General features: G+C 40.2%; 1 long non-coding RNA gene across 1 annotated transcript in view; it reads left to right on the plus strand.

Annotated features, from left to right (window-relative positions):
* Positions 1 to 9,624, plus strand: part of LOC129416996 (uncharacterized) — a 52,089-nt gene extending 42,465 nt beyond the window's left edge. Inside the window, exons 2-4 of the long non-coding RNA XR_008635651.2 lie at positions 8,593 to 8,731; positions 8,834 to 8,910; positions 9,336 to 9,624. This is a non-coding gene — a long non-coding RNA (uncharacterized lncRNA). The remainder of the gene's footprint in view (positions 1 to 8,592; positions 8,732 to 8,833; positions 8,911 to 9,335) is intronic.
* The last annotated feature ends 1,770 nt before the right edge of the window (positions 9,625 to 11,394 follow it).

The raw sequence follows: 11,394 nt of genomic DNA on the forward strand, positions 1-11,394 counted from the left end.
AAGCTTAAATTGAACCCTGGAGGGATGGCTGTGGTTATGTAGATCAGCAGCTTATGTGTAATTATTAATTAGCTTGATTTTTTTGTCTACATTTCTTTCGCAGAAGGGATGTCGAAATGCGTGCATTGTGTCTTGATTTCTAATAAGAATTGCAATTAGAAGAGGCTGCGAATGCACCGGGAGAATGTGGGCTCCTCAGACAGATGGAGTGTTTAATTGCACAAAGACAGAGAAGCTCGTGCCCTGCCCTGAAAAGCGGGGGGGGGGGGGGGGTCGTAGTGCGATTGGGGGGTGGGTGGAGCGGAGATGAAGATTTTTTTATATGGTCGTTTTCACTGGTCACCTCTTGGTTATGGGGCAGAGCGATGAAATCTGAGAGAGTTGCGCCCTATGGAGTTACTCGCGAGCATGGACAGATTAGATCGTCACCCCCCTTCCCGATCAATGCCAGACTCATCGTCCGCCTGTCATTGGCTCTGGTAATGACTTATTTCCTACCAAAATATTTTGTCAAGCATCATTGCAGTAAGTCCCCACTCTCTGCATCAGCACCTCGGAGATCTATCGGCAACCTCGCCATTATGTTTCCTCTACTGAGTCAGTGAAGGGCATTGGTTTTAGTAAATTAACTTCTTTATTAAAGGGATAGTTCACCTAAAAATGAAAATTCTGTCATAATGAACACAAAAGAAGATATTTTGATAAATGATGGTAACCATTGACTTCCATAGTAGGAAAAACAAATATGATGGCATTCAATGGGTACCATCACTGTGTGCTTACCATCATTTATCAAAATATCTTTTTCATCCTTTATCACAATATTTCCATAATATTTTTTTCCTACTATGGAAGTCAATGGTTACAATCAGCTGTGTGCTTACCATAATTTCTCAAAATATCTTCTTTTGTGTTCAGAAATGAATACAGGTTCAGAACAGCTTTTTTATTCATTCTATTATTCTGAACAGTGATCATAGAAGGGCAATACAGTATCAATAATAGGGCTGGGCAAAAAAATAGATTTTTCGATTAATCGTTTTTTAAAACGTGGTCGATTCAGAATAGATTCTCAAATAGCAGAATCAGTTTTTTTTTCATATTTTTCAACATTGAATGTAAGATTAACGTTAATCAAATTACTAGTCTTCTTCACTAGATGTCACCCTCTTTTTTGCCTTGCGCGATGTTACCAAGCCGCCTGTCATTCTTTCATTCAGTGCTTAAAAAGGCGGTTTCAGGTGCTTCATCGACGTTGATGCCACCTTCACATAAAAAGTAAGAGGTTTGGAACCATTTTAGATTTCGCAAGCAAGACAACAACGTTAGTGTTGTGGCTTTTAATTTATTTTTATTAAAGACACACTATGCAGTTATTGTACATTAATATAACAGCTTCAAAGTTATTTCAGTGGTAAACAAAGTCATAGTAGGGCGAATCTTCCTCCTGTTGAAGCTCGGGGAGGACGTCGCTAGCAAAACCGCCAATGCAAGCTTGAGAGAACCGCCCCTGACAAATCTTGCGAGAATCACGACTTGCTTTACGGCAACAACGTCACACACGTTAGGCTTGTTCGGCTTCGTGTGGAGCTGCAAGAACCGACCGCCGGATGACGTCATAGTACCGCGAGAATGATCCGAGACGGCACTTTGACGTCATCCGGCTGTCGGTTCTTGCAGCGCTGCATGAAGTCGATCAAGCCTATAACAACAACTGCACGTGCGAATTTGAGCCGTGAGGCTAAACGATTTAAAAGTTAAGAAAGCGCGTTCGGAAGAGAGTAGGAAAAGAGAATCTGACCGCGTTAGGAACCGGACGAGAGTCCCACGGCGCCACTGCCCACTCGGTCAGGTTTTTACTCGTTGGCATGAGCTAAAAGACAGCACTGGATGGGATGCTGATCTGGTGATCTTGTTGATGGACTAGTAAGTAAATCTCTCATTTGTAAACTTGTTTGCGGTCTATGTTGTATGTTGTTGCGCTTGCTTGTAGTATGTCATGTGATTATCATGACAACAGTTGTCAATATCTCACATAATTATCAGGACATAAATAAGCCTAGAGGTTGTAAATAGTGTAAACATGCACAATTTGCAAACTATTTTGATAAATAGCAATAATCATGTGTAGTGACATTATAACGAACAACGTTATGAAATAATGCAACGTACACAATTAACTTTGTCGTGGCATTTTGTAATGTTTACTTGTGATTTAGCTGCAATCATGTAAAAACGTTATAAGCTAGCAAACGCGGTACTTTATTGTTATACGCACTCTACACTTGGAATAAACTTCTTATTATCCTATTACCATCATCTGAAGTTAAGTAGACTATGCAGTAGCCTAATATTTGCATGAAATTGTGAAACATTACCTGGTCATTATCTTTGGAGTACTAGAGTGGGAAATTACAACAGTTGCAAGTATTCTCCAGCGACTCTAGGGGTCGCTGTTTGACAAAAACGCAGAAACTGCATAGAACGGCTTTAATTACCCACTTGTAAACTGCTGTTCACTGTTATTTTTATTAATATTGTATTTTGTATTAAATCTATATTCATTGAGTTGAATCGAGTATAAAAACCGACCCGAGAAACGGAATCGAAAATTGAAGCGAGAATCGAAATCGAATCGATTTGATAGCTTGTGAATCGAAATTGAATCGATCTGGAACACATCTGAATCGATACCCAGCCCTAATCAATAACTTATATCAAATATGACAAATACAATAGACAGATACAGGAATAAAAAAAAATTCACAATGAAATGGATATAACATATTACAAATTTAGTCAAATGATAGATTTAACCTCCTAAGACCTGGATGTCCACATATGTGCACCATAATACTTAATTCTGTGTAACTGGAACCTGTTGTACACAAACATGGACAAATACACTGCTTCATGTTCTTAGAAAACAATTTGGCTATTATATTTATTGGTCCTTCCTAACCCCAAAATGGCTGGTAGAAATCTGGAAAAAAAAACATAAACCAAAACCCGGGTCTTAGGAGGTTAAGGCTTTACAGTAATCTAAAGTATTTTTTGCTTTGTTATTTCTTTTTTCTTTTATTGTGTACAGGTAGTGATTTAGTTCTATTTTAAAATGAGTAAAAGTACCGCATCAGGTCCGAACTTTACTTCCGGTTTCTGTTTGTTTAATTGTATGACTAGTTTCTAAACTAAACTCTTGAACAAATACCTCGTCGAAAATAACAAATGTTTTGGTTTCCTAGGTCAGTGGTGCCCAACCTTTTTAGCCCTAAGTACCCCCACAACCCTATCAGTAAGGCTCAAGTATCCCTTCATCGAAACTAAACCAAAGCTGTGTTTTAAAGACAAATAATTAGTAATATTAATTAATTAAATAAACATTAAAGTAAAAATCACTGACTGATGAAACATGTTTATTTCAACAAACCACCATCATTGCATCAGTGTTTGCATTTTATCAGCTCATTTGTATTTTAAAAGAAGCACCCCAAAACGGCACATTTTTTGCTCAGGCCTACAAAATGGCAATTTTGACATGCTATAATTAATTATCTGTAGGGTATTTTGAGATAAAACTTCACATACGAACTCTGGGAACGCCAAAGACTTATTTTACAAATTAAAACATTTCATCGTATGACCCCTTTAAGGGCCAGATTTACTAACAGCTTGCGCAAACCATCATTTTGGCGTTAAATAATGATTGAACTTACTAAAGACAGTAGATATTCAGCTCTAAAAAGGTCTTATTTTTACGACCTTCTTGCATATGCATTTGTAGAAGTTTTCCTTTTAGAAACAACATTAATGGAAGGAGAGCATAACATTTTGCCAGAGGAACATAGGCTACATTTTTAAAAATATAGTTTGCCAAGCCATGATATGTTTAATTTGGTGGAGAAAAGAGGAGGAAAAGTCAAATCAGGTGTTTCAAAACTTATTTTTAACCCTTCATCTTTCGTCCTCTGGTTTTTCATATAGCACCACTATAGCACCACATATGGTTCTACATAGCACTATATGGTTCTACACAGGTACTTCAAAGGTGCTATATGGCACTTAAAATCGTTCCTCTATGAATACGAACCAAGAACCAGTTTTAGTGCTATTTAGCATTGTTTGTTTTTAGACTTAGCATTGTTAGGTCAAATATAAACATTTTCGGGGTTAATTTAACCCAACAGCTGAGTTTGTCCCTTCTTGTCACTTTTTAATGAAAAATTTAACTCTTGCATCATATTTTTAATAATTTGTGATTTATGAGAACATATTTATGTAACATTACCAACACATACTATGCCGAATCACTTCATAACAAATTAAAATATCCATACATAAGCATTAGTAACTATAGAAAACTGTTAGATTTCATTTTAAATAACAAGTTAGAGAACGCATATCATCTAATCATTTGGCTCTTGTGTCTGTGCATTATCATTTGAATAATATGATCATAATCAATGGTGATGCTAATTATCTAATCAGTTTCGTCTGACTTCATTGTGTTGATGTGAGAGGCAAGCAGAAACAGACAGGGTCCTGTTACTGTATTCCCACTGACAGCAAGCGCTCCATCTAATGGCGGAGACGGCAAACAGTTCTCCAGAGAATCTCCGCCTTCTCACGCATAACCAAGCCTCTGCAAAGCCGGCCTCATCCGATCCTCCCTAAGACTGCAGGTCACCGGCGCGCTCGAGAGTGTTTGACTGACATCTGCTTTTGTTATTGTTTGTGCTGGGGTAAAATTAATATTTGTTTGCATGTGGGCAGCATGAATGGCAATGCAAGGAGCCAAGGGACCCGAGGCACACTAAACTGCAGGCAGGAAGCCTTTAATGAAGAAGCCGGCTCCATTACGTAACCCCTTGGAACCGAGGCCTCGCTTCCTGAAACACTTAGCCATATCAGTGTTGTTTAGGAGTTAGCATATGCTGCCAAGGGCCTGTCAGATGCATGTGCGGCAGTAAACGCTGACATTTAGCAGGGAAGGGCTAATTATGAAAACAGGGCGGTGGGTGAGCACGAGCTTCAATCCTGCGGCTAATGGACATACATATGCCACTTAGCTTCTGATCTTGGGTCGGGTAGTAAATAGAGTTAAAATAGCTCGTACTAGTTGGCAAGGCGTTCGAAAATAATGCGAGATAATTTCAGGCTCTCTGCTTCTGTTTCCTTTGCGGTTCGACGCAAACAAATCAAGATGCGGTGTGGTAACATTGCTCTCAGATCTCAGATAGAAACGGGAGAGAGAGAGAAAAGGCGAGCCAGGGAAAGGGAAACTAGATCTAAGCTGGTGAATAGGCAGTCGACGATCGCGGTCAACATGTCAGGTCACAAAGATACGGCACCGGAGAACTAGGCGATAACCAAATCCACCGTGCAGCGTTGCATTATAGGATTAAGGAGGGCTCGTCGGGCCCCCCGGTTTTCATCATGTATCAATATGACAATTTCCCTAAGCTGCTACGAGGTGCCTCTGAGGCTCGCTTTAACACATGCGACTTCCTCGAGTGATCAGCTGAAGCTATCCGCACAATCTCACCTCGGAGACCTGACATTCCTCTGGTCCGCTTGAGTGCGAAGGGCAGATCGGGACAATGAGAACTCAGTGCTTTTTTTTAGGGGTAGTGCCTAAAGTCCAGCCGTTGATAGATGATTGCCTGCAGACCAAATCCCTGGATGTTTCTTCTAATTTCACCTCATGAGTGCTAAGCACCACGAAACATATACAAGTAGTATACACTATATACCTTAGTAACTTATATAGTATGTTGTAATAACAGAAATTTTGAGTTTTATAAGTGATTACTCATATGTGCTCCTGTATAGCTCAGTGATAGAGCATCGTGTTAGTAGCGCAAAAGGTCATGAGTATGAACCCAGGAAACACACATGTACTGCAACCCAGTGTCACGACATTTACGTACCTATAGTCACGTAAATTTGTGAGTAATTTGCATGAAACTGACACGGTTTTCCGCCTTTTTGCGTGAATATGACACACATTTATTTGTTACTCAACTGTTTTGTCCTATTTTCTTGCCATTGTCGCTTCAGTTTAGGGTTAGATTTACATAAAATGACGTCCTTACTCAAACCCAACTCTAACCCTAATGCCAGGCGACAATGGTTTAAAAATCATAAAATATAAAAAAAATCATGAAAAAAGGTATAAACCCATAATTAAAGTGACATCCTAACGCAAACACCAAATCTAACCCTAAACCGAAGCGCCAATGGTTTGAAAATAGGACAAAACAGTTGAATAACAAATATGTGACAGTGACACGTAAACAGAAATGCGTGACATGTTCATGCAAAAAGGCGGAAAACCGTGTCAGTGTCACGCAAAAGACTGAAGACGCATTCAGACAGCCAGTGATGTTATCGCTGTGTGTCGCCCGTCTCTTTCAATGAGGCATTTCTAAATCTGCTTGTCATAAACAAATGAGTACCATCCGCGCCAGTAACTGACGTGAGAAGGATGACGGGAACTCCACTGCTTCGTTCTCATTGGTAGTCGCTCCAGAAATTTGCCCGACATTTGCATAAAGTTAAACTTTTCTTAACTTTCTCGCGTCGCTGGACACGCCCATACGGTGGCCAGCGGTCACTTTCACTCGTGCCGCCGAAAGTCGCCTGGTTTCCATTGAAATGAATGAGATTGCGTCGCTCTGCTACTGCTGGTCACTGGCTGTCTGAATGGGGCATCACAAATTTACGTGACTATAGGTACATAATTTCGTGATACAGGGGTGCGTACTGATAAAACACTGTATACCTTGTAACGTACTGTAATTCATTTTTGCTTAAAGGCGGGGTGCGTGATGTTTAAAAACACTTAGGAAAAGGCAGTTGGGCTGACTACCAAAACACACTTGTAGCCAATCAGCAGTAAGGGGCGTGTCTACTTACCAACATCATTGCCTGGGTTGGGTATGTGTGGGGTGGGTCTATCAAAAGAAGGTCCAGATTCTATTGGGGTAGGGGCGTGTTTGTTTAGGTGATTTCAAATGTCAACATTGGCTTTCAGAGATCATGCACCCTGCCTTTAAACCCACCAAAAAGGTATTGTAACTGTGGCACCACTTTAATTTGATGAAAAACTTTATATTTTATGTTATGGATTTGGCAGATGCTTTCATCTAAAACAACTTAGCACATTCAAGCTGTGCATTTTATTTTCCTTGAGATCGAACCCATGACCTATGTTTTATTCGGAGATTGGAAATGAGCGTTTCTGAGTATTTAGTTTGTGTTTTTTTGAGTATGGACCTGCAAAACGTATACTGTAACATCAAATGTAGAACTTTAGCCTAAATGCTAGCATATAGCATCAAATAGCATATAGCGCTAACTCAGCAGTCACAACTTTGTTTTTTAGCATTGTAACAATATTGTCATTCATTTAATTGTAATTTAATTTTGGGGGCGTACATCATGACTGTAACGTAACAGTTGGTGTTATGTTGAGATTGGGCTGTTTTCCAGCTGTCTTTTGCATTAATGAGGTTTACATAAGGAGGAGGAAACAATCGTGTTTGAGGCTCACAATATATCATTACCATGTACAAAACCTGTTCAAGGTAAATACGGTTTTAAATTCTGCACATTTAAACATTTTGAGCAGAAATTATTCATTTTAAACTTTGTAGCATGCACTCTTTTGTGTATTAGAAGTACTAGAAGGTCTGAGAGGCACCTTTAAGGCCTTTGCGGGAACTTGAGGTTCTGTTTTTGTTTGTGATGAGTCTTCAGTCCAACAGTCAGCACTGTTGAAATGTGCAGTAGACAAGATGAATATCTTGGCCATCTCAAATATCCTGTATCGTCTCTTGATCTTGAAATAAGCATTAACAATTAACAAACAGGAGAGACCAAAGGTGAAGGTAGGAAGTAAAACATACGTCCTTCTTTACAATATCTCTCGGAGACGGCGTAGCAGTTTTCAACGCTTCATTCGAAGTCTGCGATGCCCTCATGGCCACAAGAACTCGAGTGAGACCTTTATGTGAAAAGCCAGACACTTTAGCTTTAACATAAACAGTCATCATTTATTTAGCGGGACATCTCTTAAACATGAATGGGTAAATGTTTTGAATAGCTAGGGCTTTAGTTCTTAGCAGGGGCCAAATGTCTCCCCTTGACCTTGTGATTTCGAGAGGAGGGGCACACAAACACTTACGTGTCATTCGCCACCCTGATTTTATTGAAAATGGTGGTGTTGACAGTTTTGTACGAAGCCCCTCCCGTCCGACTTTTCAAAACACACATAGAAACCTTATAGAAACTGGCACGGCAGATGAGAACCGGACGACGGAAGCCATCTTACTAGGGATGCTCTCGAAATCTCGGAGTCGAAGGAATTGAAATATTTCTCCGAGTGAGACGAGAGACGAGCCGTGTAGGAGTGCGAATGGTGTTTGTCTATGTATGTTTACAACAACTGTCATTAAAGGCACAAGAAACAAGATGGCTAATGTAAGGCGATCCCACCCCCCAGCTGAATAATTCATACCAGCTGCAAGGAAAAGAGAGCAGCACATATTCTTCCTTCCTCACCGCTTGCCTCTCTCACCCTTCTCTAAGTGTCTCCTGGGATGGATGAGTTTCGTTCCTGGTCGCGATGAGTAGCCATTTACCGCCCGATCTGTGCTCCTTAAGACTTTCTCTCTTCCTGTCTCCTGAAACCGAATTTGCCTCATTTCAGTCACCTCAAAGCAGACTTGTATGTATATATTTTCAAGGAAATTTGATTGTCGGTATGGATTTTTCAATCGGTCTGCAGATCGGGTTTAGAAATATGTAAACTGTTGTGTTATTTCATCAGGCCCGGCTGAGGAACACATACCTTAGATACTGAACATCCAATACGTCGGAGTGATCTTTAAGCAAGACAACTCGGACGTAAGTTGATTAAGAAAGCCATAATGGGGAAACAAGTGCCCATTTCAAGTGCAGCCCGTGGAAATTTAAGACCTGGAAAGTTGCATTATAAATTTTTGATCGAATTGACGATATTTTCACACTGGCTGAAGGCTGAAACCTGAACCTATATTTTCTGTCTTTGGTTTCCTTTCTTGAAGGACCCTTAATGTGCCAAAGATGTACTACTTAGGCTCGGGTTACTGTTGTCGGTTTGTACGTTAATGTCTAAAAAGTTCAGATTGGATTTGAATCGACCAATATGCATTAAAACCACTGTTCTTTAATCAAAATCTTATATGATCTGAAAGGGAATGTAACAAAAGCTTCCCATTCTTTCAACATCCTGCTCTTTTTGGCCCGCGTAATCCAGTTGAGGTCTGAATGTGGTCTTTCTTCTCTTACAGCAGTGGAGAGTTACTGCAGGAGATGGACAAATTAGCCCACACCTCCATTCCTGAGCAGGGCTATTGTATATCGCCGCAGTCTCTTTGCTGGAGTGGAGGGACATGCACAATGAGCCCAACTTTATTGCCAAGTCTCCCTCGTCCCGCTTTAAAAGCGAATACGCCCTGCCGTTTTGGGGGAGATTTCGGGATCGGCCGTAATTGCTCTTGATAAACTTTCATTTCAAGTCCACCTATAGTTGATATGCATAGGTTAGGCCAGGCTTTTGAGTCTTGAGAATTAATTGAAGGCCAAACGCATTAATTAAAAATAAATGTACCAAACAGTTTTAACTAAACACTTCATTATTTACTAGCTAAATAAAAGCTACTTTTAAGATGGTGGTGGATCAATATCTTAAAATGTTCTTCTCCGTTGGAATGATCAATTAAGACGCCTCTGAACAGCATTCAATTTTCATAATTCAACTGCTCCGACTTGAACCGTAGTTAATGTTTACGTTGGCCATCCAATCGAAAACGAGTGTTGTCCTTCAACAGATGTGACTGAATCGTATTGGGAACGCTTTGTGCATTAAGCCCTGCATACTAAATGAACCCGGGCTTCTGTGATCCAACCGAAGCGGACACTCAAAAACTGACCCGCAGAAATTACTTAAAGGATCGGTTACTTCTAAAATGATGGAATCAATAACAATATTTTCCCTCGCGCTGATAAGCAAAATCCTCGCTTAAAAGCCGCATTAAACTTTAATCGGGTGCAGTTTGCTCGAGCGACGGGTAATATCTGGACAGCTGTCTTGAGCCGTGTTTAGAGCTTGTTTCCTTTGCCATTTCAGTGTCATCTACTAATTGCCTTTTCTTTGGGATACATGATCCTACCGAATTGAATCATAGAAGTATGAAACAGAGAAAGGCTTTTTAAGGGGTCGGGTCAGAAGAAGACAGCGGAGTCTAAGATGCTCTCTGAGCCTTGGCTACATTTGTCGGCTTCTTCCCAAGTGACTTCATTTAGCATCTGATTTCAGGCCATCAAGGGATAGCTATTTGTTTATTGGCTTTTTCCGCATGTGTGAAATCTTAACGCAACCCATCTTGGAGCAGGTCCTCTCGCTTTTCTTCTTGCGTACTTGCCAGTTTGCCACCTACACACGGACCACGCTTTACATACAGTACTTTTCCCCCTTATTCGCATGTAGCTGACGGCATGAATTTATATTTAATTTATGCTCGGATAGACTTATACGTTAATTTTGTCTTCTATCACGAAATGCCGGGCATATTTGTATTTTCCTCCCCGAACTACGAAAAGCCACGTTATCAGTCTCCATACATTTGTATTCGAAGTACAATAAATTACCCCTATTGTTGTGTATGTGACAGATTGTATGCCAGAGGAAGAAGAAGGTGGTAGATGGTTTATGGAGACCCCAATCAGTATTTACTTGAAAAGAGAAACTCAGAAGAGGTCGATTTTAGCATCTCCTTCAGGTCTGGGACCAATGCAGGCTGTGATTTCACAAGTGCAACCCAAGCAATCACTGCTATCCCCTGATTGCTTGGCCTGCGTCTCCGAGGATGCTAGGAGCGAAAGATTATCTTTCCCCCAAACTTCCTCTGATTACCGACTTTGAGGGGCTTGCCATCATCAGCCAACACGCTGACACAACCTCGCCGTCATAATGTAGTATTTATTAAAGACTGGGCCATTTAACTCGATCAATACATTCAATCTCTGCTTTTGGCTGTTGAAGGCCAGGATCTATATTACCTTGTGGTGAAAATTCTTTACTAAGCTTGTTTAACAAGCTTGTTTATTTATAGGCAGTTGACGCATATCACTGGACTGTAGGGGAAAATGTATAGAAATATTCCAAGGAAAATCTATATCTGATGTTGTGTAGCTGGTCATCGTTCCTATTTTCGTTTTTATTCGTCTTTTTGCCTTTCCTATAGTCTTTTCATTTTAGTGGTGTGACACATGCAGTTTTTTATGTAAAAATATTCCATGTTGGCCATAAAGGAATGTATCATGATTTGATACATTCACAAATTAGAT

The sequence above is a fragment of the Misgurnus anguillicaudatus genome, chromosome 7, assembly GCF_027580225.2.
Source record: "Misgurnus anguillicaudatus chromosome 7, ASM2758022v2, whole genome shotgun sequence".
NCBI lineage: Eukaryota > Metazoa > Chordata > Actinopteri > Cypriniformes > Cobitidae > Misgurnus > Misgurnus anguillicaudatus.